The 26,597-nt window shown below is 44.4% G+C and overlaps 1 protein-coding gene and 1 pseudogene across 1 annotated transcript in view; one reads left to right on the forward strand and one right to left on the reverse strand.

Moving 5' to 3' along the window:
- The window catches only part of GPR39 (G protein-coupled receptor 39), a 228,519-nt gene that overhangs the window by 25,956 nt on the left and 175,966 nt on the right, over positions 1 to 26,597 (forward strand). The window lies entirely within an intron of this gene.
- Positions 6,013 to 11,204, reverse strand: LOC133766757 (tropomodulin-2-like; annotated as a pseudogene).

The raw sequence follows: 26,597 nt of genomic DNA on the forward strand, positions 1-26,597 counted from the left end.
CATTTTTTTGGTCCAGATGGTCTATTGGGTTTCCAACAGTTGCATTTGGCAGCAAAGGAATATTTTTCAATAATAAAAATTTCATATTACTATTAACTTTGCAGTTTTTGATGATATTGATTTCTTACATTGGCAACTGGACTATATTGAGCATTGACTACTATAATTGAAAGTAGTCAGGGTAGATATTTAGCTTAGTAAGATGCCTGTATCCCATATTGAAGTACTTGGTTTTGATTGCTGGCTCTGAATGTTGACTCTAGTTTCTTGCTAATGGTAGGTACTGGGAGGTAATGGTGATGGCTCGAGTAAATGGGTTCCTGCCATTCACATGGGAGACCTGGGTTAAGTTCCTGGCTCCTGGCTTTGGACATTTGGGTGAACCAGTAGATGGGAGCTCGCTCGCTCGTTCTCTCTCTCCCTCTCCTTCTCCCTCTTCCTCTCTTCCTCTCTCTTCCTCTCCCTCTCTATGTCTCTCAAATAAAGAAGCAAAAATAAGAACAAAAATAAATAAATACCCTCCCCCAGAGAGGCAAGAGGCAGAGAGACAGCCACAGAGAGACAGACAGAAGGCTCTCATCTACTGGTTCGTTGCCCAGATATCCATGATGCACTAGATTGTGCTTGGGCAGCCCTATCCAGAGCTAAGAGCTGGGGACTCAATCTGTGTCTCCTAAATGGGTGACAAAGACACTGATCATCACCTGCTGCCTCCCAGGTGCGCAAGTCAGAAGCTAGACTCAGGAATCAGAACTGGGAGCCCAGGCACCCTGAGATGAGATACTGGTGTCTTAACTGGCATCTTAACTGCTAGGATAAATGCCCGCCTCCAAATATCTTTACTTTAAGAACATTTAATTTGGAATTAAAAATCAATGAAAATCAGTTTTACTATAAAGAACCTTGTTTTAAATTTTTGCTATGTATTCAATAAAATTAGCAATTTGTCTTAATTTTCATAGAAATTTTGAGTTTATCATAATTTAAATTTTTGATGACAATGTATTCTAATTTTATATGCTGAATAAATCACACTTGAAAACAATAACAGGGACCTGTGCTGTGGCATAATGGACTAAGCCTCCGCCTGTGGTGCTGGCATCCCATATAGGCACTGGTTCATATCCCAGCTGCTCCTCTTCCAATCCAGCTCTCTGCTATGGTCTGGGAAAGCAGTAGAAGATGGCCCAAGTCCTTGGGCCCCTGCGCCTGCGTGGGAGACCTGGAAGAAGCTTCTGGCTCCTGGCTTTGGGTCAGCCCAGCTCTGGCTGTTGTGGTCATTTTGGGAGTGAACCAGCAGATTGAAGACCTCTCTCTCTGTGTCTCTCTTTGACTCTGCCTTTTTGTAACTCTGCCTTTCAAATAAATAAATAAATATTTTTAAAAAAACTCTCAATTTTAATTGACATTATTAGAAATTTTGCTGAAATGCAGGCAAGGAAAAGAACTTACAAAATGAGTATGTAATAGCCTATGAATTATTTATGCTTTTTATGTATCATTCATTCAACATTTCTGGTGTATTAACTGGACAGCCACGAATGTATAATGATGAGTAAATTGGTTAATTTTTGATTTTGTAAAATTCAGCCTTATAAAAACCATAGCTTTAAGTTGATTTTAAAATTTTGTCATTTTGAAGGTATTTATCAGGGAAGGAAGATAGAATATATTTTATTGAACAATTCATTACATCAATTTATAGTTTATTTTAAAGTGTTTATTTTATTTATTTGAAAGAGAGACAGGAATATCCCATTGGCTGGTTTATTCCCCATATGCCCAGAACAGTCAGGGCTAGACAGGCCAAAGCCAAGAGCCTGGAACTCAATATAGGTCTCCCATCTGGGTGGCAGGGACCCAAGACCTTGAACCATCATCTGCTGTTTTCCAAGGTCTGCATTAACGGGAAGCTGGAATCAGGAGCAGAGCTGGGACTTGAACGAGGGCACTTTTATAAGGAGTGCTGAGGTCCCAAGTGGTGTCATAACTGTTACACTAAACACCTGTGCCCGCCTTCGTTCTTTTACTGACTCCAAGTGAGATTCACCCAAACTGTTGACCTGTTTCCTAGTTGTACTAGCAAATAGTAGTGATCTAAAAATTGCTAGTCCATGGGGTTATGAGATTCTACTTTAACACTATGATCCAATGAGGCTTCTAATTTCGTCCTTTGCTGTGGTATGGGTTATGCCTACTCGTGGAGTTCAGAGGGAAGGTATTTTGCAGTTGCCTTTGAAAACTTGGTTCTAATGGCCTGGTAATTGTTTCAAAGCTCCCCACTGAAGGAGTGCACAGACCTATCTATCAGCCAGATGCTATGAAGGCAAGAATGGCTAGTATCTCTTATTTCCTTCAGTTTTGCTGTAATTTAGTTCCGAGTGGCAGTAACCTTTCCGGTCAGAATACCCTGAGAATACTGGAGAGGATCCAGTGGATACATGTTCAGTCAGCCCATGTTAAAGGAAGAAATATTTGAATGGTAACACATCCCAAAGAGGACCTATTTATGAGAACCAGATAATTGGACCATAATTATTAGGTCCACTGCATGACTCCATCTCCCCTACTCTTCCCATTTTAAATTGGATGGTAATGTTACAGGTTTTAAAATTAAAAAAATAGTCACTGAAAATCATTCATGACTCATCATCCTAACAGCTATTTTTGTTGCTATGTATTATCTTGGTTCACTTTCTGTTGCTGTAGCAATACCTGAGATAGGGTGATTTATAAAGAAATGAGCTTTATTTAGCTCATAATTCTTGAGGCAGGCAAGTTAGAGATCAGGCTGGCAAAATGCTGTAATCACAACATCGTGGAAAAAAGTAGAAGGGCAAGCAGGTGTGTGTGGGAAAGAGGCATGTATACTAGAGTGAGGGAAGGTACTAGGCTTGCTTTATAAAAGTCCACTCTTACCAAAACTGCAAGAATGAGAACTCACTCCTGGGAGAAAAGTATTCATTCTTTTTAAGGACTCAGTCACTATTAAAGGCCCCAGCATCTCTCAACACTGATACAATGGTGACCAAGGTTCAGCTTGAGTTTTGGTGGAGACAAACTGCAGTCAAAACATGATCCATTGGCCGGCGCCGAGGCTCACTTGGCTGATCCTCCGCCTGCGGTGCCCGCACCCCAGGTTCTAGTCCCGGTTGGGGCGCTGGAATCTGTCCTGGTTGCTCCTCTTCCAGTCCAGCTCTCTGCTGTGGCCCGGGAGTGCAGTGAAGGATGGCTCAAGTCCTTGGGCCCTGCACCCCATGGGAGACCAGGAGGAAACACCTGGCTCCTGGCTTCAGATGGACGCAGCGCGCTGGCCATAGTGGCCACTTGGGGGGTGAACCAACAGAAAAAGGAAGACCTTTCTCTCTCTCTCTCTCTCTCTCTCTCTCTCACTAACTCTACCTGTCAAAAAAAAAAAAAAAAAAACAAAAAAACATGATACATATTAACTTAGACACTCATGCACAAGTTGTACATTTCCAATCACCATACACATCTTACTTGTATTCTGGTATTTTATTTCAAATGTTATGTCATATTTTCTTATGTTCTCAATATCCCCATAATTTCCATTTCAGAATCTGCACAATATAGTGGAATAATTTTAAATATGCTTTTTTTATAATATGGAAATCTGAAAGCAAAAAAGGGACTAGTTTATACCCTTTAGGTAGCTTTGAGTTTTTATTAGTCTTTAATCACTTCTTAAAAATCCATCTTAGGACCTCTACTGACTTCAGCAAGGCAAGAAAATTAATTTTTAATCAAAAGTTTAACAAATTAATGCACATATTAGAGTTAGCATATCCATTTTAGGCCAAATTTTCTGATATAGTCTCATGTCATTGATGTGTACAGGACATTTATTCCTGTTTTCTATGTCTTTTGTTTTATAGTTTTATGATGTTTTTAAATGTATACAGAGATTTCTTTCTGTCTCTTTGCTTCTATGATAAATTTTTTTGTCATACCTGTGATTTATTTTTCACCAATTCATTCTCAGAAAGCAACCTTGAAATGTAGCTCTCCAATACAACACTGACCCTAGGGGAAATGATGATCTACCTTCCAGAAACATGTTAGGGTTGAAAGTGGAGACCATTGCTATTTGTACCAGGTACCAGTCAAAAGAAGGTCTCTTTACTGATGAGAGCTGAAGGTCAATGGTCAGGAGAGACGACAGTTTGTTTGGCATAGCCTACTACTATGGACATTCAGTCTACTGCAGGATTGAGCTCAGAACGCAAGCTAGGAGGGACTGTTTGACTAAAGGTGTGCACAGAGATAGGACACATTAGAAAAGCATGTGGACAAATGTTGAAATAATAGAGAAGAAACAGTGGGTGAAAGCAAATTCTCAAACCACATTTAAATTTTTTTTCTTAATTGATGTAGAGATCTCTAGACTGGAGCACTGCAAACATTTTTATTGAGAATCTTTACTGAGTGTGCAGAACAGCACTAGCACACTGCATTCATTCACCCATCAGTTGATGAATACCCATCATGCGTCAAGTATGTGCTAAGCTTCAAAGGCACAAACCCATTAAAACTGGATTCTGCCTTCTATTTTCTTCTATGTCATGGGGCAGACAGATACACAAACCAGATATTCAGGGTAAAAAGCACCAAAACAGAATTATGGCAAAGTGTCATGGAAGCCTTCATTTCTTCAGCAAGTGCCTCTTGAGTTTCTGTTGTGTACCAGGCATTGTGCTAGGTGCTGTGTGTATAAGAGAGAACAAAATCAGTACAAATCTATGCCTCATGAAAATTTCAGTTCCGCAATACTAGAATGTCACCAGAGAGAGGTTTTGTGCCTCTGTCCAAGGCCTGGGATGCTTCCTGGAGAAGGTGCTGTTAATGCTAAGTTTAAAGGGAAGGGTGAGTAAGGTAGGAGGACTGAAGGTGGTTCTGGGGACAGAGCTGAAGTTGAAGGCAATAATAGAGGTGGGATAGGGCAGAGCTGAACTAGAGCAGAGCAGAAGACAGGAATGGCAGTGGTATGGGGTTGGGATGAAGGTTGAGGGGGTAGAGTGACTGGGAGAAGGTGTTTTTGTAGTGTGCAGAGTGTGTAATGGCAAAGATGGAAAGCCCATGGTTAGGGCATGAGCATATGGTCCACATATAAGGAAAGATATGACTTAGACCCTCTAATTATTCACTGGCAGAATCTGAGTAATGGGTCCTGTTCTCCAGTCACTCATTAGATGGTCGCTATCACCTCCCAAGCTCAGGGCAAAGACAGAAATCACTTAGATAAAGTCTGGCTCAGGGCTTCATGATTATAAGGAGACAAAGTTAAAAATGTGTACAATAGCAAACACTTGAGAGCTTTTTCAGGAACAGAAACCAAGTAGGAGTGAAGCACAGTAGGGTTTTGTTGCTGACATTTTGTCCTAATTTTCTTAAGCTTCATATATTTTTCTTCAGCCTTTTTTACTTTTTTATGGTTAAAGTAAGTTTTGATTCTTGTCACCCTCTAGGATCTACATCAGTCCACTCATGCGAATTGCCAAAAGTGACAGTGAGTGAATAAAACAATTTAATATGTTTTAAAAACCCAAGAGAAAAAAGTCATACTAAAAAAGAATAATAATTAAATGCATAGTTAATGAAAATGAACAACCATTGATAAAATAGTCCCAAGGGGAAGAAGAGTTTTTTTAATTAAACTTTATTTGTTTGAGATTGGAGTTAGAGAGAGAGAGAGAGAGACTCGGATTCACTGGTTCACTCCCCAAATGCCTGCAATAGCCAGGACTGGACCGGACCAAGGCTGGGAGCCAAGAACTCAATCTCACATGTGGGTAGCCGGGACACAATTACATGAGTCATCACTGCTGCATCCCAGGGTTTGCATTAGCAGAAAGCTGGAGTCAGAACACAGAGCCAGGTATTGGATCCAGGCACTCTAGTGTGGGATGCAAACATCCCTAGGCCAGACACCTGCCCCAAGTTTGTGTTGTTAAGTGACTGCCAAGGGGAAACTTCATCTCTTCTTGTGGCTATTTAACTTTGGTTTCCTCCAGCTGTCTTAGGAATCAGATAATTACTCTTTGTGATGACAGTTGCCTCCCTTGTTCATGGCCCTTGCTTGGTAAACTGCTATCCGAACTTGAGGATCCCTGGAGTCTCCTCCAGCATCTGGGCCATTTCTCTCTCCACAGGTATTCTCAGCTTCAGCTGCCTCTGGTTGTTTATCTTGCTGTCTGTCCAGGTGTCATTTTCTTTCAGTGTCTCTACCAGGACTAGAATCCCTGGTCTGGTGTTAAAACTGGGTGCACATTGAGGTCTTGCTCACTTTCAGCATATCCACAAAAGCAAAGGTCACAATGGTCTTCTTTGCATGAGTTTTGGTCTCCAAGGCCTTCACAGATTCCTTCAGGGTTGGAACTGGAATGTTCTTGGTGTTGTTGAGGTTGACTTCTTGCAGGCTGGGATTGTTGGCTTTCAAGTGTTGCAGACTTACTTCCACATTTGTGGGTCTGCATGGTTCCTCAAATACTGATCTTTTCACCTTTGACCACCTTTCTTACAGGCACCTTCCCCCATTTGTTGTTGACTGTTTCTTCATCAAATTTTGCAAAGTTGAGCAAATTGTGTACTTCAAGGGCAATGGGGAAATGGTAGAGTTACTGTCGGAGGGGCTGGCCAAAGCTTCTATTGCATGTGGGTCAAAGGTCACTTTTTCTGTTCACAGCATTCTATAGGCTTTTTTGGAGAGTAGACACTCTTTTATTTTCACACAGCAAAGGGCACAAAGTCGTCCCCATCTTTCTGTTCCAAAACCTCTTCCAGCACAGGAGGGCATGCATGCAGTTATGGCTGCCTTCTGTATCTGATCTCTCTGCCAGAATCCAGCTGGCATCATAGCACCTGCCTGTCCTCTACAATGTTCTCCACCTGCTTCAGTTATTCTTCTGTGAGTTTCCCCAGAAGATCACCTTCATGTTCTTGTATTTCTCAGCTCTTTTTGGTTTTTTTTTTTAACTTTTATTTTATAAATATAAATTTCCAAAGTACAACTTTTGGATTATAGTGGCTTTTCCCCCCATAACCTCCCTCCCACCCACAACCATCCCTTCTCCCATCCCATTCACATCAAGATTTATTTTCAATTATCTTTATACACAGATCAATTTAGTATATATTAAGTAAAGATTTCGACAGTTTGCACCTACACAGAAACACAAAGTATAAAGTACTGTTTGAGTACTAGTTATACCGTTAATTCACATAGTACAACACATTAAGGACAGAGATCCTACATGGGGAGTAAGTGCACAGTGACTCCTGTTGTTGATTTAACAATTGATACTCTTGTTTATGACATCAGTAATTACCCGAGGCTCTTGTCATGAGCTGCCAAGGCTATGGAAGCCTCTTGATTTCACCGGCTCCGATCTTATTTAGACAAGGCCATATTCAAAGTGGAAGTTCTCTCCTCCCTTCAGAGAAAGGAACCTCCTTCTTTGATGGCCCATTCTTTCCTTCTCAGCTCTTTTTGAAAATGGAGTGTCATGGCTTCTTATATGCCTTCCTCATGGGCAGTGCACTTTTAAATGTGCAGCTTCCTGAGACTTCTGAATACCTTCTGCACCTGTCCTGGAGACAACAGCAGGAGCAGGTGATGAGGGCTGACATCCTGGCCAGGGTAAGCACAGCCATCTGCTGGGAGCCCGGGTAATGGTGCCCACACTTGTCTTTCCTTCATTTTTGACTGCCATTTTTGCTGAAACCTGCTTCTCACTCTCTTGCTTATGGAGATCTAAGCTCCAGTCTGATTGTAACTTAGTATGCAAATTTCTCAAAATGCTTGCATTGTAATAATTCATTGTAATATGTTTTATGTGTTTGCTTAGATTGCAACCTGCTTGAGGACAGGTGACCTCTTTTGGAGCCTTAACTGAATAGATTATAGGTGTGCTGCAAAATTTTGTTAGTTTTTCAAAACTGGAGTAGAGAATTATTGAAAAAAATCTTTGGAATGTCATAGTTAAACTAGTATGGCTTGGCTTTTTGATATAGCTATTAACTCTTTGATTCATTTTGTTGACTGCCTACTCTCCAGATACCACCCACACAACATAGCACAACCCGTGTAAGATAACACAGAGCTGAATTTCCTGTGGGCTGCAGTTAGGGAAGGCATTACTTCCACAGCTTTGGTGACACCTTGGAGCTGGGAAGGCACAGTTAGAATTTGCTGAGAGTTTGAAGTTTGGGTTAAGGTGGATATCAACCTTTTGATGGGAGGGACTTGACTAGGATGAGTAAAGATCATCATGTAACAGTTCAGGATAGGTAGTTCCAGGAAGGCAAGGATTTTGAGGCATAAGATTGCAAGGATGTTAGGGTACACTTTATTTTGATGAACACTTTCCATGGAAGAATAGAGTAGGTGGGCCCTTCAGGAAGTTCTAATAAACAATCAAGCTCTTTGCCTGGGCAAGAGTATCTTGGAATAATGAGATCCTGCTAATGATGAAAGTGGAATAGTGAAGTCTTGTGAATGTACAACATAAGTTGCATGTAGGATGGATAGTTCTGGTTCTCACTGGTTTGCCAAGCAGAAGGTGGTTAATTGATGGTTAGAAGACAAAAGACAGGAAAGACTTTCTCTGTAGCTGTGTTTGGGAGACTGAATTTTCACATTAGCATGCAGAAGCAAGGGGATTGTCTTCTTTTCATGAAAATGTGTTTCATGGATGAGATTTGATGACCAGTTTCTGGGTGCTGACCCCTGGAGGTTTGTCAAATGCACTTTGGGAGCCTGACTTTTTGTTCTACCTCACAGCTGGTACTGGATCTGCTGTAATTCAGTGATAAAGTAAATGTCTTGTTCGTGTGTCACAGCTTTCTCTTGACACTTATCCTTCTGAAGGATGTTTGCTGATTCAGAGACCCACCATATGAAAATGTCTAAAATCTCAGGATACTTTATTTCATATTTCATTGGGTAGAAACTGCAACGCATCTTCCATTCATGCCAACTGTCACCAACTCATCTCTAGGTACACTGTAAGAATCATCCCTTTCTTTAATCATGTTGGCAAAATCTCATCCAAGAAATCTGAAATTGGTTTGTCTTCCTCTTTGTCCAGAAGGTGTAGCTCCAGATACCTTCTCAGTATCCTGGGTAAAACGGGGTGTTATCCCCTTGTTATTTGGGGTGATGCAAATTTCAGGAAAAAATAGTTCTTCCTGTCCCAGTGAGCTCTCTGCAGATCTCTGCAGGTTGCATGCAAGCTGTAGCTTTTTTTTTTTTTTTTTTTTTTTTTGACAGGCAGAGTGGATAGTGAGAGAAAGAGACAGAGAGAAAGGTCTTCCTTTTGCCGTTGGTTCACCCTCCAATGGCCGCCGCGGTAGCGCGCTGCGGCCGGCGCACCGCGCTGTTCCGATGGCAGGAGCCAGGTGCTTCTCCTGGTCTCCCATGGGGTGCAGGGCCCAAGCACTTGGGCCATCCTCCACTGCACTCCCTAGCCACAGCAGAGAGCTGGCCTGGAAGAGGGGCAACCGGGACAGGATCGGTGCCCCGACCGGGACTAGAACCCGGTGTGCCGGCGCCGCAAGGCGGAGGATTAGCCTAGTGAGCCGCGGCGCCGGCGCAAGCTGTAGCTTTTCAAATATTGCCACAATGGTATTAAACCCAATACTTGCTCTCCCAGTTGAGCACAGAAGAGAAGTTAAAAAATTGGCAATTGAGTTTCTGAGTACTATAGTAGGTGAGGCTTGACTGCAGCCAGCCATGCCATCAACACATGGCAAGGCTTCTGCAAATTACCTGCTTCCCCCTACCCCCCCAAAAATTGGCTCTTATGCTTACTTTCTTAATGTTGCTGTTGAAATTTTTGTTTCATTGTTTTGGGTTGAGGGCTGCTCATCAGCCCTTTTTTGTTATTTTTATTTTCTAAAAATATTCCACTTCAATTCCCATCATCTTTCTTTCTTGGTTGAACTGAGAGCAAGTGTGTTTTTAATAACACACTGATCCCTCATTTTTTTAAGTGTTTTTCAGTGGGCTTGGATGAGTGGCATTTATTATCATTTTCTGTCTGCCTTCTGCCTGGAATATAAAGGAAACGACATTATTTTATCTCTTTTTCTATCGTGGTCTCACTTCCTTCACTCTCTCTGTTTTTCTCTTGGCATATTCCCTTCATTTCTTCTTTCTTGAAACCTTCTAGAGTACTTCAACATAAACTTATAGAGGCACTTCAAAATCTTCAGAGTGGAAATGAGCTGAACTGAGTCAGATCTCTTGGAAATAAGAGAAAGAGGCCCAGCACAAGAGATTGGTATGACTTGAGCATAATCTGCTGCCCCATTCCCAAATCACGAAGTTTATTCCCCAAATTCATGTGTTAATGGTGTTACGAGGTGAGGCCTCTGGAAAGTGATTAGGTTTAGCTAAGATCCTTAGTGTGGCACTCATGGTGGCTCTACAAGGGGGAGGAACAGAGACAAGATGCAGAGACACACACTCACTCCCAACATGATGTGACATAGCCAAGGGAGGCCTTCGTCAGAGCCTGCACTATGCTGCTAAGTAAACTTCTTTATAAAGCACTGAGCCTCAGGATGTCATTATAGTAACGAGAAGGGAACTAATACAGAACTGACAGGTAGAATTTGGTCTTCAGCTGGCTTCAGGTGGCTGTGTGGAATGAAGCTGTCAGGGCTCCTCTTGCCCTCTGTCAGTTCCAACAGCCTTTGCTCATGGCCCAGACCCCAGCATGGTTAAAGGAGGCCTGACATGACAGCCAGTGGGCTGGGGTTTGCAAGAGTGTGCTGGAGTCAGAGCTATCTGACAGGCATCTGGAGATGGAGCTACTCCATCCCGATGCAGTAACTGCCTGATAAGGCCTCTAACCACTGCTCTTGAACATAACCACTGCTCTTGAACATAACACTGATGCAAAGCAGATGGCCACTAACTTTGCTCTCTGCTGTACTCTTCCTGTGGTTGTGTTCCAGAGACTCCAAAGATGAGTAGCTTCGACCTCCTTTTTCTTTTGGCACCTGCTTTGTAATGCGCTTTGGATTGTAGGAACATAGCTGTGATGCCTGTATGTTTTTGACTTGTTAACTCTCTGAACTTCAATTGTCTTACCTGCATTATTGCTCTTATGCATGCCTGGAATGTGTACAGGTTTGATGGGGAGGCACACATGAAGAACCTGGTGCAGTGCTGGGCACATGGCAGCTTCTGTAACTGTTTATTCCTCACTTCCCTGCCCTCTTTGCCTGAAACCTCTGAGGTCCTAGCCAGGCTTCTAGGCCCTGGTGGGTGCATAGGAAGTGATGCTAAATTGAGCACTACTGGAGAAGAGACCAGAAATCGTTATGCATGGTGTTGGAACTTCGCCCTGCTCCTCTCCCAGCCTCTTGAGCTGCTGTAAGATCAGTAACAGCCATTCCTCTTTTTTTTTTTTTAATTTTTGACAGGCAGAGTGGACAGTGAGAGAGAGAGAGATAGAGAGAAAGGTCTTCCTTTTGTCGTTGGTTCACCCTCCAATGGCCGCCGCGGTAGGCGCGCTGCGGCCGGCGCACCGGTCCGATGGCAGGAGCCAGGTGCTTCTCCTGGTCTCCCATGGGGTGCAGGGCCCAAGCACTTGGGCCATCCTCCACTGCACTCCCTGGCCACAGCAGAGAGCTGGCCTGGAAGAGGGGCAACCGGGATAGGATCGGTGCCCCGACCGGGACTAGAACCCGGTGTGCCGGCGCCGCAAGGCGGAGGATTAGCCTGTTGAGCCGCGGCGCCGGCCAGCCATTCCTCTTAACTAGGTTCCCTAACTTCCAGACTTTAAGCAGCTCAGAAGACCGAGGGCTCATTGTTTGCTTGTTTGTAAAGTACTTTGGAACCAATTTGATGAAAGGGGTCTGTTTTCCTGAGTGCTCTGACTGTGTCTGCCTCTGTACTTGGTTTTCTCTGATTTTCAGCCTCCAGGGATGAAGACCTGCCTGAGCTGCCTCAGCAGAGATGCTGAGGGGATGGGCAGAGTGGACCATGGCCCTGTTTTTCCTGTGGGGCTGGCAAGCAGAGGGCTGACTGCTACTGTGGTGGGGATGTCTGTGGGCATGAGGGGCCAAGGAAGGAGAAAGACGCAAGTGTGCAGAGCTGAGGAGGACCGTCCTTAGGTATGGGGAGGGAAACCAGGCTGCCTGTGTCTGGATCTCACAAATGCAGCATAATTGTCAACTTCCTTCCTGTCCCTATGAAGGCCTTGTCCTTTGATAGTCACTGACCCACCCATCCTTTCATACTGGCCTTTGGCACCTTGTAACTCCACATTCTCCTTACCCTGTGTCCCCATTCTGCTAACTTTTCGTCATCATTCTCTCCTCTAGCTGCCATTATATTGTTTATAATATGTTCCTTCTACCAAATGTGAGCTGCATGAAAACAAGGACCTGGTCCATTTTGCTCATCACTCTATTATCTTTTTTTAAAAAAGCTTTTATTTAATAAAAGTTTAATTTTGAAAGTACAACTTTTGGATTATAGCGGCTTCCCCCCCCCCATAACCTTCTTCCCACCTGAAACCATTCCATCTCCTGCTCCCTCTTCTATCCCATTCTTCATTAAGATTTATTTCTAATTATCTTTATATACAGAAGATCAACTTAGTATATACTAAGTAAAGACACTCAAAGTTTGCACCCCCACAGACACTCAAAGTATTGAGTACTGTTTGCTACTCTGTTCTCAATGACTTGAGTCATGCCTGGAACCTTTTAGGAGCTCAGTAAAAATGAATTAAAGAATGAATGGATGAATGAATAAGTAGGTAGGTAAATGTTTTAATGTTTGGGCATCAAATGATAAGGTGAGAGGTTATTATATGGAGTAGCTGGACAGCAGGCTTAGCAGGGAGTAACCCTGGCAGATTAACCTTCTCTCAGTGTTGTCTCACTCTCCTTCTCTTTCCTCTCATCCTTCACTCTGTTTCAGTTGGTTGTGCTATTTCTCTCAGGAGATAACTTTGTTCTGTTAAATAAATATATTTTTGAGTTTTTAAAAAGATTTATTTATTTGTTGGAAAGTCAGAGTTAGAGAGAGAGAAAGAGAAACAGAGATCGTCCATCTGCTGGTTCATTCCCCAGATGGCCACAGCTAGTTGAAACCGAGAGCTAGGAGCTTCATCCAGGTCTCCAATGTGGGTGGCAGGAGCCCAAACACTCAGGCCATCTTCTGCTGCTTTTCCCAGGGCATTAGCAGGGAGCTGGATCAGCAGTGGAACAGCTGGGACTTGAACCAGTACCCATCTGGGATGCTGCCATCACAGGCGGTAGCTTTACCCGCTACGCCACAACACCAGCCATTGCTTTTAATGGTATCTTTCAACCTTCCATTATTGTCTATAGACAATAATGAATACAGTTAAGTTCTTCCCCCTGTTTTTAACTGTTAGTTATATTAGATCTCTGCTATCAGAATTTAAAATACTTTCAGTCTTTTTAAGTCATAAATCCCTATTTATTTTAGTATTGATATTACATTGCAACAGATTTAGTCTTTCTATCTAGGCTTTTTTTTAGAATTAAATATTTATTGGAAAGGTAGAGTGACAGGGGGAGAGAAGGAGGAACTGTGGGGGGCTGGAGAGAGAAAGATAGAGGTTGAGAGAAAGAGGGAGAGAGAGAGAATCTTTCATACTCTGCTTTACTCCCCCAAATGGGCATAACATCCAGGTCTGGGTCAGCCTGAATCCAGGAGCCAAGAATTCCATCCAGGTTTCCCCTATGTATGGCAGGGGCCCAAGCACTTGTGTCATTAGTAAGAAGTGGAGCTGCCAGGACTCAGACTGTCTCTCCTGTATGGGATGCTGACATTGCAGATGGCAGCTTAACCTGCTGTGCCACAATGCCTGCCCCCACATCTGCTCCTTTGATTGCATCATCATCTTATATGTGTGTATACCTCTTCAACAAGATTATAAGGCATTTGGGGGCATAAGCACTCTGTCCTCTACGGTATCAGCACACATTGTTCCAGGGTGTAGGTCCTACACATGCTTATAGATTCTCCCTTACTCTTACAGTTTGCTGTGATATTTGGAAACTTTAATTGTGCCTCGTACTTTCTGAATCTTTGTACTCTCTTCCTGGGCATTGTCCTTTCTGAGAAAGCTGTCTACTGGCATGTATTATATGCGATGCAGATTCATTTATGAAGACTTTGTAACACATCTACTACCTCCATATAAAGATTTAAGGGTTAGCATCATTCTGGAACTTAAATGACACTGAGAAATGTCTTTAGAAATAACTTTCAGTTGGCTCTAGGATTATGTAGGTCAGTGATACTTCTAAAACCATACATCTGAGTTAGAGTCTTTGTCATCGTATGATAAAGTTCCTTGTGGCCCGCCTCCTCTGTGCTTTAATCAGGTTCCTGACTGTCAGACTTAAAAGAAAGAGGGATTCACTAGGGCAATAACTCTACAGGGAATTCCACCCTTCCTTAAGTAGAGGCATTTCATAACCTGGCTTCTAGGGTAGATGGTTTGGAAAATAAACAAAAATCCTCTATGTGACTCTCACGTAGTCTCTTAGGAATATGTCTCCTATTTCCACACCAGCTCTTAGACTCCCAAAGATCACTGATTTAGTCTAGTGCTTGTGCCTTAACTGCAGGAAGCAGGCACATGGGGGCAGAGTGGCTTATTCAAGGTCACACCCTCTGTGTGTTCCTCCTGACCTGCTATGTTGCTCTCACCCTTCACATGATAATCCATGAACCACAAGCGCACCATTTCTCTAATGGATGGATCCGGTGCCTCTGAGGGTCAGCTCAGGCTAAGGTCAAGCAAGGTGTCTGGACTGGGCTGAATGGGGGCAGAAGACACTATTTTAGGGGGAAAAAAGCATGGAAAAATATGCACTTGACACCAATCAATGAGCCTGTGCCAGGCTGAGATGTCCCAACATGATAAAGGGCTAGAGACACTAACGTGGTAATTGAAGCCAGAGCTGCCTCTTGGACCTCAGCCAGCTGGAGACTTGATGGAACAAACTATTGCCTCTCCAAATAAGAGGAAAGAGGAGTGAAAGGTTAATTTCCATTTTCTGGGAAGGTGAGCTTAAAACAAGATGGATTTCAAAACTCTGCCGACAGATTCTCACTTTGTCTTTTTTTCCCCACTTGCTTTTAACTTCTCTATTGTTGAAATACTAGTCTTTTAAATTTCATTCACTATCCATAAGTCACCTGCACCATAATAACCCAAGATGGGAAGGAGATGCATAACCACGGAGCACAGCCAAGCCCCAGGCAGGGGCTTGTTCTGGGTTGGGGCTCTGGGCGTAGGGTCAGCACAGCCACGAACAGACTGCCAGGGACATCCTGGAGTTCACTGGCATAGCCCGAGCAGCCCAGGATTGTACTCTGGCTGGGAGTGGGCTGGGAAGAGGGATGGAGCACTGAGGGCTTGGCTTGTGCTGGATTTGGGGGTAGAAGCTGAGATGCATGAGGAACAAGAGAGGCTGTGGTTGCTGACTTGCCAAGACAATCCCAAAGCCATCTGCCTCTTTTGATGACTCTTGCCTAAGAACAATAATAATGTAGGACCCTTGTGGGTGAAATGTCAATCAACAATTGAGGAAAATAAGATGGTGGTAAATGAAAGGGCTCCTGAGCTCGGACTACCCTTCCTCGCTAGACCTCGGAGCCAGCTCTTTCTTGTTGCTTGCTAATGCTTGCTGGGTGCCTAACTTCATGCCAGAGGCAATGCCATGTAAAAAGTGATCGCAACATTAATTCCAGTTGAAGAGGAGCTTGTTCTAAAACATGACTGAGCTTATTTTCAAATTTGAAAGTAATGCACCATGCTTGAGGAAATTTGGAAAACAAGAACTCTCAGCCTGCTAACACAGCTACTGTAATCATTTTGGTCTACAGCTTTTTTGTTTGTTTGTTTGGTCATTTTCTTCATATATTTAGCTTTTTAAAGTGTCTCATGAAAACCCTACTCCACATACAATTTCATTTCTTGCTGTTTTCATGTAGCTTTCTATCATAAGTAATTCCCCTGCAACCACTTTAGTGGCAATAGGATATCTGCTAAGAGCTTAATCATGGAGCATTTACTAACCATAGTTAAGTTTATTGTCTTAATTCAATAAATGTCTGTTAAGTACTTTGTAGCCAGGCTCTCCCGGGCACACTTGTCCCAGTGACAGTCTCTTTGATGTGCCAAGAGCTCAGGGACTTTTGGAAGCATGTTATTGGGAACTGCAGAATTTTATTCTGGCTCTTCCTATGTGAGTATCTTACCTGCAGGCACAAGCCACAGTTGGGTTGGTTGGGACTTGGGTGTGAAGCAGTGTGATCATTACAGGCAGTCTTCAATGTCCTCACGACTATTTTTTTAACTCCCTATTCACCTCATTGGTGAAGGAGGGATTATGGGGATGATGAAACACTCAGTACCCAACATTGGACAGATGAGGTTAACAGCAAAGTATTAGTCATAAATACTCATAGCCAAGGAGGAGAGGACCTCATACAATGCCACCCTGGGCTTATACAGCAGCAGAGTGGCATCCAGGGTCTGGGGAGGCAGGCTTGTCCTAGCTGGGGGGTGGAGTGCCCCATGGTTCTTGTGGGAGGATGTGACTAGCCTATTGGCATGATTTTGGAGATTACAGCCCACTCCTCAGGAGCAAGCGGGAGCTGCACCCCAATTCCTTTGATAACAAGGGTTGTTTAGTGAGGGGATTTTATCTGCAGAGCAGAGTAGGGAGGGGACTTTGCTATTAGGCCTTTAGGGCCTCCTGATTTTGCCAGATGTAAAGGCAGCTCATAATAGCTTTAACTTCAGGTCTTATACCACCATGACGAAAAGTGCTTCCCTCCCTCTGTATACCTCCATTTCCTCCAATTCTTCCCTCCTACTTTAAATTATCTGGCATTTGCTTACTTATTTTTAAGGGGCTATATAATGCTATGGTTAATAGCGAAGAATATAGAATCAGCTGGGTAGGGTTCAGGTCCAGGCTGTGCCAGTTACAAGCTGGATGGTAATACTCAAATTATTTCTCCTCTCAATTCCTTGGTTTCCTCATTTGCAAAATGCAGATAATGGCAATAAAACTATTTATTTCATAGGGTTTTTTTGTGAAAAGTAGTGAGTTAATAAATGTAAAGCACTTAAAACAATACTTGATATTTATATAATACTATCATTTTTCTTATTTATAAGTTTATAAGAATAATGTTTTTATTTATTTGTTCATTCATTCATTTGTTTGCTTGTTTGAAAGGCCAAGTCAGAGAGAGAGGAAGTGACAGAGAGAGAGATCTTCTATCTACTGGTTCTCCCCCCATATGGCTGCAATGGTCATGGCTGAGCCAGGCTGAAGCCAGGAGCCAGGAACTCCATCTGGGTCTGTGGGTGGCAGGAGCACAGGAACGCAGGCCTTCCTGGGTGCATTGGCAAGGAGATGGACCAGAAGCAGGGTAGCCAGAACTCTAATAGGTGCTCCTATATGGGATCCTGCCATTGCAAGTGGCAGCTTAACCCCTGTGCCACAATACTGGCCCTATTCCTTTTTCCCCCCCTCTCAGTTTAACATTTTATTTTAAGGTGGTTCAGGCTCATTTCTAGGAAAATATAATTATTCAGAACCATGAAAAGTAAAAATAGAATAAACTCTCAAAGAACATCTTTTTCTTTTTCTTTTTTTTAAAGATTTATTTGATATAGTTACACAGAAAGAAGGAGAAGCAGAGAGAGAAAGAGAGGGAGGTCTTCCATCCTCTAGTTCACCTCCCAGTTGGCCTCAAAGGCCAGAGCTGCACCAATCCAAATCCAGGAGCAAGGAGCCAGGAGCTTCTTCCGGGTCGCCCGTGCGGGTGCAGGGGCCCAAGGACTTGGGCCATCTTCTACTGCTTTCCCAGGCCATAGCAGAGAGTTGGATCAGAAGTGGAGCAGCTGGGACTTGAACTGACACCCATATGGAAATGCTGGCATTGCAGGTGGCAGCTTTAGCCACTATGCCACAGTGCCGACTCCAAAGAACATCATTTTCTACATCTATTTTTAAAGTTTGAGATACAATGAAAGCCGTGCAGTTGCTGGTTAATTGCCTCAGTGCTACTGGGGAGTTCTCTCAAGTGAAATTGCATACTATATTTGTTGGTTATGTAGACCCAAGGATTAGGTGAATATAATCTCTGTATAAGGGGAAGTTACATTAGCCACTCACTTTTTTTTTTTTAATAAAAATAGAATTGAAGTTAAACAACTGCACATCTATTGCCTTATGATTTCTACTCACAACATGATTGATCAACACAAAGTTATGCTGTTCTTTTCAGCCTTTCTTCTTGCTCCCTTTCTCCAAACTAGAGTCACAGACTCATTCCTAGGAAGTATACTCTATCCACTCAATCACTCATCCATTTAGCCAACAAGCATTTAAAAACCTCTGCTGTGCAGCAGGCACAGTTGCAGGTGACAGAATCCATCAGAGGACAAGACTAACAAGCACTTCAGATGCTGGGGTTTAGTGTGGAAGCAGAGGAACAGAAGATTGGCAAGTAAAGGCACTGAAAGATAGGGGTGGTCAACCGTGCCCAGAGAGAAGAAAAGGAAATTCAAAGGGGTGTATATGAGGGACCATCATGCAAGGCCCTGGAGAAAGTAGGGCTGGGGTTCTCTGTTATTACACGGATGGACTGAGTTCCCCGAAACACCCTGGATTCTCTGTTCTCTCGTTTGGTGGCAGATCTAAGACTCAATAGCGTCTTCTGAAGAGTATGCTTCCTTTGTCCTCACTGCGATCCTCCCCTTCTATGGCTCTCTTCCCCCTTGCCAAGGAGGGTCCTGTCCTGTTAATCCAGTTTGTGCATTGATTTTGCCCTCCAGTTAGGAAAATGGATAGAGAAAGATAGGAGCAGAGAGGTAAGAAGAGAAAAAGACCTACTTTGGGGAGTTAAACTCAGTTTCTGACATAAGCTGCTTTGCAGAAGTGCAGAGAAAGGGTTGAGAAAAACAAGCTCCACTGTTATTCAACAGTTGCTTATTGCTGCATAACAAACCACTCCAAAATGAAGTAGCTTGGAACAACAATAATTTATTATTTTCACCATCCTATGGGGATTCCTCTGCTGGGTTTGCTGGGGTCACACATCCAACTGCAGGACAGAGGGGCACGTAAGACACTAGACAGACTCCTGTGAGTGTGTCTGGAAGTAGGTACAGGTGCAGCCCCAGACTCCCTGATTTCCTTATCCTCCATGAGGCTGGGCCAGCTTCCTGTGTGGCAGTCTCAGGGCTGCGTTCCAAGACTGTGAAGGCTGAAATTGCAAAATGTCTTCCATTCTAGTTCTGGAATTCGTACAATGTCATTTCTGACACATTCTGTGGGTCACTGCCAGCCAGATTCTAACCAGAGAGATGGATGTTAAATTTAAAAATCCTGTAGTTCTTGTTATTGAAGCTGTGGTAAGACAGCTGCAAGAGTGCTATATGAATGTATCCATGAGAGAACAACATGCCCAGAGCCAAACCATCAATTGGACTTGCTGAGACCATGCACATATAAATAAGGTTTTGTTTTTTTTTTTTTTCAGGTATGAAAAATTAAACACAGCAGGGTTAAGGGGCTATGAAAGGTTTGCCTGTAGGGTTGGCTCTTGGCTAGTATCTGAGATCTTAGATTTCAGGAGAGTTCTTGTTTTCTAGTTGATAAAGGTAGGTTCAATGTGCCTACATTATGTGAGCAAACAATATGATTTATGCTGAACACTCTTCTTTTTCTGGGAGTCTGGAATTTTGGTTCATATTAGGCAGGCAATAGCCACATGATGAGCCTCCATCAAGAACCCTTTGCCTGGAGCCAGCTTTTGGCCTAGGGCTAAGTCATCAGTTGGGGGCACCTATGTCCCATGTTGGAGTGTCTGGGTTTGATATACAGCTTTGGCTTCTGACTCCAGCTTCCTGCCATTGTAGATCCTGGGAAGCAGCAGGGATGGCTCAAGTAATTGGATTCCTGACACCTACGTGGGAGACCTGGATTGAGTTCTTGGCTCCCAGCTTCAGCCTTGGCCCCGCCTCAGGCATTGTAGGCATATGAGTATGAACCAGTGAATGGAAGCTCTCTCGCTATCCAGCTCTTTTTTTTTGCCTCTCAAAAACCCCAAATCCTCAACACTAAATCTCTGGCTTCTTTGAGCAGAAACTTCACACACATCCTGCTGCTTTTTCTTGCTTAGGGTACGGGGGCTCTGTGTGAACCCTCATGGAAGAGAGAAAGCAAAAGGAAACCTATGAATGGATTTCCTCATTCCTATGAATGGATTTCATTCTGCCTATGACTTTTCACCTTATGATCTGCTGTTCATTCTGCCTAGTTTGTCGTAATGAATTGTAGACGAGAGTACAAGTGCATGCTGAGTCTGGTGAGTCCTTCTAGAAAGTCTCCAAATGACGGGTTTGTCTTACACACTCTGACGTAGTATTCTTCTTATTTTCTTATACCTTTTGTCTTCCAAGGATATGGGAGCCAATTACCAGGTTTCGTGGGGCAATGTTAAAAAAATACTTTGAGGGCTTTGATTCCCGGATGGGAAATGATGTCATATGTCTGTAGAGCCAAGAGAACCTCGCAGGTTACAGTGTTCCAAAATGATGATTTGACTTGTTTATTAGCAAGATTTGTGAAAGTGATTCCTTTAATTGGTCATAAGCAGGTGTTAATTTGGATTGTATGAGAGTGATGAGTTCTTCCTGTGACCTCGAGGATCAGCATCTTTAAATGAGAAGGCATTGATTGAGATGTAAAAAAAAAGTAAAAACCATAAAAGAAGTCATTTTGTTCCACCAGGATGTGGACAGTTACCTGGAACAAATTTGTAAGAGTAGACTTCTTGGACTGTTTCTAAAGAAGTATCCCTCTTCTCCCAGCCTTCTAAACTGGTCTGCCCTGTCCCTTGGCTCCCAGAATGTAGCTTTGATGGGCAGAAAGTCAGCCATGCATGCAAGGTCCCTCTGTGTCTGTGTAACCCTCTCAAGCTTCTTGCCCGTGTGGGTGCATCTACACTGTTGGCCACCTTGCAGTCCTTTGTCACAAGCACTACTGTTTCTTGGGCAGTCCCTGAGAGACAGAGAGCATAGGTGGCTAAGGAAGAACCAGCAGAACCTCTTTTGGCATGTGTAAGATGCAGTCCCATGTGAGAATGGTCACAGCTTTTGGAGGAGGACTATACCCTATTTCAGAATGACATGAGGGTTGCATACAATGAAGAGTGGGGGATTTAGCCTTAACAGACATGGCTTCCTTTTCTTACCTACCTCTTAATAGCTTTATGACCTCAAGGAAATTAATTAACCTCTCTGTTCCTTAAAGCCATAAATTCAGAGCAATTGTGAATCAAATGAGGTAATGCAAATAGGGCGTCTGAACTGTTACCTAACATAAGGTAAATGCTTCTTAATCTTGGGTCCCTTTTTGGTGATGGGAGTTTTCTTTTTGTTTATATGTATCATACTGGTCATATTTCTGTAGTGAACAAGAATTTCCTTTACAAAGAGAAATACACACACACACACACACACATATATATATGTGTGTGTGTGTCTGTTATATTAGCATATAAGCTCAGGGCCATTACTTGCACATGCCTCACCGGCTATATCTTGAACTGAGTCTTTCCTGGGTCACCCATGCTTAGCACACTCTTGACTTTGGGTCTCTCTGAGCAGTCATTGTACATTAGCATCAACAGGAACTTGGAAGGGTCCATTTCTTAACTGAATGACTAAAGAACTATTTATCACTGACACAGGTAAAGTACTTCAAATGTTTTCTCAATTTTTCAGTAATTATAATTTGAATTGATTTTTCATCCGGAGTCATTTTCTCTTGGCAGGGTCACTCTGAGTATATTAGAAAAGAGAGAGAGGGAGGGGGAATAACGCTGATGTTTTTCTAGGGATTTATCCTTTGTTCCAATTTTATTTTCATTGTTATTTAGTTTTTGTTTCCCTTCTAGCAAGTAATGAAGTGAACTTTGCAGGAAAGGTCGAGGAAGGTTGCAGCCAGCTTTATAACACCCAGGACTATTCACGGGGCCAAGGTGTGCTGAGTTCTGTGGTGACTGTTGAGTAAGTTCCCTGGGGTGCCTGATTCTGGGTTGCTCCTTTCCTGCAAGGTAGGTGTGTAGAGGGCAGCATGGTCCTCAGGTTGACAGGTCAGGACACTTTTCAGGAAACTCAACACATGGGCAGAGTGCACCAACTGAGAACTCCTACCAGGTGTAAAGTACTTACTGCGTGTCCTGTGGTCCTCTGGCTGCAATGGCAGGAGCTGGGCCGATCTAAAGCCAGGAGCCAGGAGCTTCTTCTGCAGGAGTCGAAGGACTTGAGCCATCCTCAACTGCTTTTCCAGGCCATAACAGAGAACTAGATTGGAAGTGGAGCAGCTGGGACTTGAACCAGCACCCATATGGGATGTGTGCACTTCAGGTGGCAGCCTCACTCACTACACCACAGCACTGGCCCCTCTATTATTATATTTTGATATGTAGAAGTTCTCCTTCCTACATTAGACTATGAACTGACTCCCTCACATAGGAGGGCCATCCAGTAACTTCATATTTTGTAGTTTTTAAAAGATTTATTTATTTAAAAGATGGAGTGAAAGAGAGAGAGAGGGAGCAGTATCTTCCATTCTCTGGTTCATGCCCCAAATGGTTGCAACAGCTGGGATTGGGACATGTTGAAGCCAGGAGCCTGGAACTCCATCTGGGTCTCCCACATGGATGACAGGAATTCAAGTCCCTGGTCCATCACCTGCTGCCTCCCAGGTGCTGGATTGGAACTGAAGTAGTTGGGACTCTGGGGTTGGCACTCTGATATAGGAAGCAGGCATTCCATGTAGTAGCTTACTCCACTGCACCACAACATCAGCTCTTTTGTTTAGTATTTGTTAACTTCTTTAAAAATACCTTCCATAAAATGGCACCTATACATGTTTACTAATTGATGATGATGCCCTAGTAGGAGTTGTAGGAATCAAATAAATATTGAGCAACAACAAATATCACAAGGAATTTTCTCCAACTTCCTTTGGAGTCACGTGGAACCATTACAGTGTTTCAGACTTTATGGGAAGCCCCAGAGGAGTCAGTCAGTCTGTGGGCAGGTATTGAGCACAGCCATAGGCCTAGCAGTGCCCAGCCCCTGTGGGATATTCAGAAACTTCAGACATATTCTCTCCATCACCAAGTTGGTGAGCTACAGTTACTGCACATGAAATTTTAATGGATAATAAAGGTGATGTATAATTTAACACCAAGCTGAATGTTACTAAAGTCATTGAAGGCAAGGAACATAGCTGCTCAGAACAGTTAGGAAGGTTTCCTGGAGCAAGTTGGAATGAAACTGGGACCCAAGGGTCATGCAATGTCTACTTTGATTAACTCTTCATCCCCCTTTAAAGTGAATCTGCTTCCACTTCTCTAAAGCCTTAGATAATTTCCCATGAGAAATTAGATTATGTATCCAGTGGCCCCGAGCTAATGAAAACTGGCTGTTAAATTCCACTCCTTCCTCCTCCTCCCCCTAGGGTCTCGTAGTATAAATCCCATTTCTCCCAGTCTCGGCCCCAGGTATAGTCTCCTTGGAAGCCCTGTCCCCCAACACACTGTCAAATGCTTGGCATGATGGTAGATTCTTTTCTCTGTTAAATAAGACTAATCTGAGGTGACTATTTGGCCCACCAGGTAAGCCTTGGTTTCAGATGCCTGCATCCCATTTCAGAGTGCCTGGTTTTGAGTCCCAGCTCTGCTGTCCCTTCCAGTCTCCTGCTAATGCGCACCCAGGGAGTCAGCAGATGATGGGCAAGGACTTGAACTGTTGACATCCATGTGAGAGATCCATATTGAGTTCTGGCCTCCTGGATTCAGCCTTGGCCCAGCCTTGGCTGATTAGGCATTTGAGTAGTGAACCGGTAGATGGGAAATCTCTCTCTTCTCACTCTAATAAATAAATAAAAATAATAAATCCTTGTGCAAATCCCACAAAAAAGAACAATCTCCAAAATTTTTCCCAAGCACCATTCATCAGCTCCTCTGTAGTCTGTCTCATCGTGTGTATGTAACCCAGATATAATGGAATTTCCTGTTCTCAAGAGTTTCCTTTCTCAACCATGAGGAAAAATACCTGTACCACAAGATAGAATATGAGAGAATCTGTCCCAAAGGTGGATGGGAGTAACCACACCAGGGGAGGGATAAGACAGGAGCTACTCCATAGCAGCATTTTCCATTTACAAGTATATAAGTGGGTGACATTCCTTTCAGAGGGTGCACTGTGAACAGTGACACAGAGCTGACAGGGGCAGGAATAGTCCAGCTTGACCGAGGCCAGGGATGTGAATGGGTGTCATAGCTGGTTAGAACAGAGCGATGAGTGGTGCTTGGAACATGCAACTGAGTGGTTGCATTCTTTGGGAAGATCCAACCTTGCTGCAATGGTTTTGAGCAGGAAAGCGACAGAGAGGAAGAGGGGAGCGTAGCAAATGCAGGTGGGACCGGTCAGGGTTCTGGCAGTAATCAGTGCAGGTGATAATAAAGTCTGGAAGTAGGGCAGTGGCAGTGAGCCTGGAGGGTGGGGGTAGGAGAGAAAGAAGGCAGGGGGACGTCTGCTTGTCTTTCCTCCTCCCCAGATACGCACTGTCATGTACGCGGTCATTTCAGGACTGCAGGAATCTTAACAACTTTAGCTAGCAGTGTTGCTGGCTTCCAACCAGAGACCGCCTCTCCTGAGACTGATAATGACTGTGACCTCCTTGGCGGCGACAGTGAATCCAGGGCAAGAGTCCGCCTTGCTGGGAAGTTGTTCAATTAATTCAAAAGCCTCTGGGAGCATCCTTGGGACTGTGTTGGCTCAGCTTCCTTTAAGGGTCTCTGTTTTACCCGCTCCTCCTCTAGGTGGCGCCTTCTCTAGCGCCTAGAGGTGCGGCCAGGGTCCTGGTGGACCGCCAGATGGTCGTGACCAGAGACCCGTTCCATCCCTAGGGCAGGTGTGTGTGTGTGGGGGGGGGGGGAGACAGCTGCCTCCTGTTTTAGCTTAGAGCACTTTAGAGCTCCTACCGACAGATTCTATTCAAACTAAAACGAGTGACTGGGGGCAACGCATACATAATTTCCTCCTATTTAGTGGCTTCCTGCACCACGGGGTCTGCACGATTTCTGTTCATTTAATTAAAGGTTATATTGGCAAATTGTTATCCTCGGGAGTGTGGGTGGGCGGGAGCGTTTCTGGAATACATTACGGGGTAATTCCCTCTGCCCTTAATGGCCTCCGGGGGCCGTGTGAAATTGAATCGCAAATAACACGTTTTAGGAACAGACGGGCAGACTGGGGCCTCCGCGGCCTGCTGCTTCAATCAGACTGGGGGGCGTGCAGGTAAACGACCCTCCAGTTACGCGGGCGCGGGGGAGGGGGCCCGCCGAATCGCCGACGCGAGCGATTTCTGCAACCCAGACAGCGAGTTCAGCGGGCTTCGCTCCCTCAGGGAGAGTCTGACTCCAGTAGCAGGGTCCGTCTCTGAAACAAGCAGCGAGCCCATCGCTGTTCTGGGGAGCCGCTCCTGAGCCCTCGCCAGGGGCGAGTCCCGCGGACGCAGACCGGAAAGGAAATCGGCCCAGTCTCCGGCTCCAGAGGCGGCTGCAGCTCTCCAAGTTCTCTGCGTGGGGAAAATGCCAACAGGTGGAAACTACCCTGGCCATGTTCCCCACTCTCAGAACAACTGACCGAAGTCTGTGACGTGCGGTGGAGACAAGATCTCTAAGTACCGGAAGTGACAGGGACCCGGGCTGCAGGTGAGCGGCGACCCACGTGAGGCAGCTCGGCTTCTAGGAAGTGTCGGCAGCCTCACCTCCCCCTGCGAGATGTAATCCCCAGTGGATAGGCCGCCTTCTGTCCAGAGCCCTTTGTTCCCGAGGCTGACAGATTGGGCAGGGCCTTTGTGCCCCATAGTAGCCTCTCTGTTAGGTGAGACCCAACACTCTTTCTTCTCTTTTTTCTTCAGATTTATTTATGTGAATGGCAGAGTGATAGGGAGAGACACAAAGAGATCTGCCAGCTGCTAGTTCACTCCCCAAATGGCTCCAATAGCCAGGGCTGGGCCAGGCTGAAGCCAGGAGCCAGGAACGGCATCCTGGTCTGCCATGTGGGTGGCAGGGGCCCAAGGTCCCCGGCCATCTTCTGCTGTTTTCCTAGGCACGGTAGCAGGAAGCTGGATGAGAAGCAGAGCAGCCGGGACTCAAACCGGTGCTCCCATATGGGACACTGGCATGACAGGCAGCATCTTCGCTCACTGTGCCGCAATGCCAGCCCCAACACCAGCATTTCTGCAGAGCAGAGGGGCAGAGGCTGTCATCCGGGGTTGAGAGTGCTTTGGAGATGAGATGAAGGAAGATTAGGTGTTCATATGAAGTGGGATGGCTAGGGTGCACCTCAGTGAGGTGACATTGAAAATCTCGCCTTGCAGAGCTGAGGAAGTTAGTAATGCTGGTATCTGGGGGAAACCTGTTTTAGGCAGAGGGATGGGGAGGGGGTTGCTGGCTCTTCCCAAAA

This window comes from Lepus europaeus, chromosome 1 (assembly GCF_033115175.1).
Source record: "Lepus europaeus isolate LE1 chromosome 1, mLepTim1.pri, whole genome shotgun sequence".
Classification (NCBI taxonomy): Eukaryota; Metazoa; Chordata; class Mammalia; order Lagomorpha; family Leporidae; genus Lepus; species Lepus europaeus.